Here is a 6294-nt window from a genome sequence, read left to right as displayed (position 1 = left end):
TTTTTTTCTTTTTCTACCATATTGATAAACCCTAAACTTGTTATTTCAACCCTAAATTGATTTTTTTTGGGTGTTTTTGTATCTTCTTCTTGTTGTGTAGTTTTTGTGCCTACATTCTAGAGTTGTTGTGTAGTTGATATTTTTGACCGAAAGTTTGATATTTTTATGTTGTTTTATTGTAGCCGTTGATGTGGTTGTTCCACATGCCCATAAAATTAGTTGTTATGATGTTGAAACAACTATATTGGTCTATTTTGGGTTTGGATATTTCAAACATGTCAGTTGAGTGTTTGAGACATCTTAAGATATTGTTAAATATTCGTGTTGCTATTGTTATTGTCGTATGTTGTGAAGTTATTGCAATGTTTATCTCGGTTTGGTTAATGATATTTTGACCTGAGTGTTTGAAACATCTCATTAAGATGTTTGAAGCTTCATATAAAATGCTTGAAAATCTGTAAGGATGTCTAACAATCCATGAGGTGTTTCACCAAAAATACCTGATTATCACAATGAGATGGTTGATTATTTTAGCAATTAAAAAAATCATTGATAAAGACGTATATATAAAGAAGTTTGGAGAACTATAATATGAACATTGCTAGCTTGCTTTCAAACTCCATCTAACTAGCTAGAAACTTAAATTATATCTTGCTTAGTATTTGTAGATAACAGAAAATTGATTTTACCTCTTAAGCTCAATCTTGTATGACCATTCAATGCAGCACCTTTAGAGATGTTTGAAATATCTCACTAAGATATTTCAAACATCTCATTAAGATGTTGAGATTTTTAAAACATCTTATATGAGGCTTCAAACATCTCACTGAGATGTTTCACCAAAGAATACTTAAATATTTATAGTTTTATTTTTTATGTGTTAGGAACAAATTATTTGTTTATTCTATTGATGGTCGTTACTTGTTTGTGTGTGCAGATAAGATGGCAAAGAGACGTGTGCCAAAGACAAGTGGAAGAGGAAGAGGAAGAGATAAATCTCCTTCCAAAAGATCTAGCAAAAGAATTAAGATATCTCAGGAGGATGGGCGACAAAAATTAATAGTAGCTGAAGTGGAAGCCAAACCTTTTCAGGTAGTAGAAGGAGGAAATGCTGGAAAAGAAGAAAAAGAGAACGAAAATGAAGAGGAAATTAAGAAAAGAAAATAAAGAGGAAAAGATAATGTACTAGGAGGGAATGCTTGAGAAAAGGAAACAGAGAAAGAAAAGGAAGAGGAAACAGAAAAGGAAGAAGAAGAGAAAACAAGGAAAGTAAGAGAAGAAAAAACAAATGTTGATGAAGAAGAATCAAAAGAGGAGACAACAATTGATGAAAGAGAAGAGGAGACATATATTGATAATGAAGCATCAGTAGCAAAAGAAGAAGAAGAAGAAGCAGGAGGAGGAGGAGGAGGAGGAGGAGGAGGAGGAGGAGGAGGAGAGGCAGCGGCAGAAAGAAGAAAAAAAAGAAAGAATGATAACGCACCTTCTCAATCTGTTGAGGTAAGTTTAATATGTCTCAAACATCTCTCTGGATGTTTGAAACATCTCTCCGGATATTTAAAGTTTCTGTCTTGATTTTTAAAATATTTCCTAGGATGTTTCACTAAACATGACTGTAAAGAGATCTTTTTAATTATTAAATTAATTATTCTCGTGCCTTTGATTAATCAACATCTTTAAATCATGTACACGATGAGATGCCCGAGGATGAGTTTGACAATTGCGAGGCTGAAATATTAAAGCTTCGATCGGAACATTCACCCTTAAAGTACAAGACATTTTTAGATGATAATGAGACCTTCAACAAGAAGATCACTGTGAGATCCTCATTAGGATTAGAAGGTATGGGTGAGTTTCGAAAGTTGTTGCAAGATGAAGGCCTCGAAAACAAGTTTAGGAGTAGTCTTTTCGGGCACTTTTTGGATTGCCTGAGAAGCCACTATTTCAAGCATCTATAGTGCATGGCCTTCTATTCCGTAGAGTATTGTGTGAGAAGACCCATGAGTTATGGTTTGATTATAAAATATTACTAGTTTTCTTCGGCCTTCGTGAGTTCGCCATAATGACTGGACTCAAATGTGGACATTTTTACGTGAATTCGAAGCTTCAAAAGTACCTTCTTGATGGTGAAGAGTTGTGGAAACTTATTGCCAAAGGAAAAAGGTTTGTTACTGGTAAAATAGCGTTTGAGTTGATCAAATTTGAACCTAAAAAAATAAAAAAAATACAAGTATGCAATATGCTTAATTTGGTTTGTCCACTGCATTTTATTGGCAGAGTATTCGAACTGTAGTGTGTTCGAAACTTCAGTCAGATTGGCCTCCACAGGAGAGACTTTCTTCAATTATCCATGGGGCCAAAATAGTTTCCGGTTGACCGTTGATTATCTTATGAAAGATATGAAAGAGCGCCAACAATCTAAGGGTGACTCGTATAACCTCTACGAATTTTCTTTGGCTTTCACACTAACTAAATAATCTTGTTCATTACTTCTATTTTAGTGTTATTTATAAAATTTTCAATTTACTTTTTTATCACATAATGTAGGCTTGGGCATTTGAAGCCATACTTCAATTGCGGCCAAAAGACTATCCAGAAGAGAGGACATTGCCGAGGATGAAGATGTGGCTATTTAAAAAAATAGAAATGACAGGTCTGATCTATTTCAAATCAAAGATCGTCCGGTAAGGCTCATTCTGATAGATGTTTAATGTTTGAAATATTTTTCAAACATTAGATGTTTGAAACATCTCCACAGGATGTTTGAAATATCCACAAGATGCTTGAACATCCACATGATGGCTGAAACATCTTTCAAACAACCTGTGGATGTTTTTTTAAATATTCCGCAGAAAGTATTTTAAACATTAAGCATGCCTCGAATATTTTTTGCTTATAATTATTTTTGTTATCTTCCTAGATAGTACACCCTTTTCTTTACCCTACAAAGGCTGCAAAGATGGAGTCTTACATCCAAATCTTGTTATCTTATCTGACAAAGAGGACATGATGATAGATAACCCAAGTAAAGAGTTGGATGGAGTGACAACCTTAAGGCATTTGTGTGGTGCCCTTAAAATAGAGAAGGGTAGTTTGCAAACCCCACAAGTTGGAGATAGTCATGTGGTTGGAGGAGAAGCTGTTGATGACGATGATGGTGATGTTGGAATACACTTTAATGATGATAATGGCAGGGGGAGGGTTCTAATTATGATGATGGCAGAGGAGCTGCTTCTATGAAAAAAAGGGTGATGAAATAAAAGATCGTGTTGTTACAAGTACATCTAGTATGCATTGTCCTTGCATATGCCCTGATTGTCACGAAAAGGAAAAGGAGCAAATAAAGTGGAGGGATGACATGCAGCGTCAGTTGAACATTATGAATGATAAGTTGAACTCTATGCAGAAGACAATGGATGACTTGGTTCAAAAGCTATCAAAGAGACATGTGGTTCTTCCCCGAGCTATTCAGGATCCTTACACTGAAAAAAAAGCAACAAAAAGAGGAAGAAAACTGGAAAGGAAGAAACTCCATAGTAGTTAGTGAGGAGAGGCTGAAAGTTGATATTTACAAACCGATTGACTGGAGAGGAGAAATGCCCTACATGACATTTTTCAAAAATAGGGGGCCTCAAATACAATTCACATGAGGGATGTTCAATTATGAAGACTTTAAGAACATTCAAGATTCTCAATTTTGGTTGGAGGATAAGGTACCTATTCATAACCCTTTCATCTTGATTTGATTTTTTACTTTCCAGTTTGAAACATGCTCTAGGATTATTGTGTATTGTTTGATCCATAATAAGATTAGTCTTTGCAAGTTCAATGTTCAAAATTTTCTGTATCTCTATGAGAAAGTTTTAGGCAGAAGTGTTGCCTCTCTGTAGTATCATGGAACAAGAACCAGATACATTTCTCTTGAATTAAACTAATATTTCATTGTTTCACTTGCTCCAGTGTAAGATGTTCCGCAAGATGTTTGAAACATCCTGTAAGATGTTTGAAATATCCTAATGGATCTGTGGCGGATGTTTATGGATGTTTGATGTTTAATACTAGTATGTGAATTAATAATTTAGTTATTTTGATCCTGCATCACATGGAGGATTTCTTGGCCCTTATGCGTATTAGACACAGAAGGTATCCCAAGTAGTATGATCAAGCAGATATCATCCTGGATTGTAATTTTCTTTATATCTTAAAGGAACACTATAGTACTCTGTGTGATGGGATGGACAAGGTGAATGCTTCTCATCTCTTCCCATGGACAAGGTGAATGGATCTGGAAGAGATGGAGCAGCATTCACCTTGTCCACCCCATCACAAAGAGTACAACAATGTTCCTTTAAGATATAAAAAAAATTACAATCCAGGATGATATCTGCTTGATCATAGTGCTTGGGGTACCTTCTGTGTCTAATACGTATAAGGGCCAAGAAATCCTCCATGTCCTGTAGGATCAAAATAATTAAATTACTAATCCACATACTAGTATTAAACATCAAACATCCGTAAACATCAGTCACAGATCCATTAGGATATTTCAAACATCTTACAGAACATCTTACACTGGAGCAAGTGAAATAGTGAAACATTAGTTTAATTCAAGGGAGTATCTGGTTCTTGTTTCATGATACTACAGACAGGCAACACTTCTGCCTAAAACTAATAAAGATACAAAAAAGCTTGAACATTGAACTTGCAAAGGCTAATCTTATTGTGGGTCAAATAATTCAGCAAACCATATACAATTAATCCTAGAGGATGTTTCAAACTCGGAAGTAAAAATCAAATCAAGGTGAAAGGGTTATGAATATGTACCTTATCCTCCAGCAAAAATTGAGAATCTTGAATGTTCTTAAAGTCTTCATAATTGAACATTCCCTATGTGAATTGTATTTGAGACCCCCTATTTTTGATAAATGTCATGAGGGCATTTCTCCTCTCCCGTCAATCGGTTTATAAATATCAACTTTTAGCCTCTCCTCACTGACTGCTATGGAGGTTTCTTCCTTTCCAGTTTTCTTACTCTTTTTGTTTATTTTTGTCCTTCAGTGTAAGGATCCCGAATAGCTCGGGAAGAACCATAGGTCTCTTTGATAGCTTTTGAACCAAGTCATCCATTGTATTCTGCATAGAGTTCAACTGATCATTTATAAGGTTCAACTGACGCTGCATGTCATCCCTCCGCTTTATTTGCTCCTTTTCCTGACAATCAGGGCATATGCAAGGACAATGGATACTAGATGGTACCCGTAACAACACGATCTTTTATTTCATCACCCTTTTTTCCCCATAGAAGCAGCTCCTCTGCCATCATCATAATTAGAACCCTCCCCCTGCCATTATCATCATTAAAGTGCATTCCACCATCACCATCATCGTCATCAACAGCTTCTCCTCCCATTTTACTATCTCCACCAATAGATTTTTCTGTTCTATCATCATATCCTCTAACCACATGGCTATCTCCAACTTGTGGGCACCATCCAAATGCCTTAAGACTGTCACTCCATCCAACTCTTTACTTATGTTATCTATCATCATGTCCTCTTTGTCAGATAAGATAACAAGATTTTGAATGTAAAGCTTCATCTTTTCAGCCTTTGTAGGGTAAAGAAAAGGGTACACTACTTAGGAAGATAATAAAAAAATTATAAGCAAAAAATATTAGAGGCATGCTTGATGTATAAAATACTTTCTGTAGAATTTAAAAAAATATCCACATGTTGTTTGAAAGATGTTTCAGCCATCATGTGGATGTTTCAATGTCCTGTAGATGATTTTTGAAAGATGTTTCAAATATCCTGTGGATATTTCAAACATCTAATGTTTTCAAGATATTTCAAACATTAAACATCTATTAGAATGAGCCTTACTAGACGATCTTTGATTTGAAATGGATCATGCCCGTCTTTTTCTACTTTTTCAAATAGCCACCTCTTTATCATCGACAATGTCCTTTTTTTTGGATAGTCTTTTGGCCTCAATTGAGGTATGGCTTCAAATGCCAAAGCCTACATTGTGTGATAAAAAAGTAAATAAAAAATTATATAAATAACACTAAAATAGAAGTAATGGACAAGATTTATTTAGTTACCATGAAAGCCCAATGAAATCCGTAGAGTTTATACGAGTCACCCTTAGATTGTTGAGCTCCTTCATATCTTTCATAAGATAATCAACAGTCAACCGGAAACTATTTCGGCCATATGGATAATTGTAGAAAGCCTCTTCTGTGGAGGCCAATCTGATTGTAGTTTCGGACACACCACATTTCGAATCCTTTGT

The sequence above is a fragment of the Nicotiana attenuata genome, unplaced genomic scaffold (genome assembly GCF_001879085.1).
Source record: "Nicotiana attenuata strain UT unplaced genomic scaffold, NIATTr2, whole genome shotgun sequence".
In the NCBI taxonomy this organism is placed as follows: Eukaryota; Viridiplantae; Streptophyta; class Magnoliopsida; order Solanales; family Solanaceae; genus Nicotiana; species Nicotiana attenuata.
The sequence above is the reverse complement of the archived record's forward strand: the minus strand, read 5'-3'. Positions refer to the sequence as shown.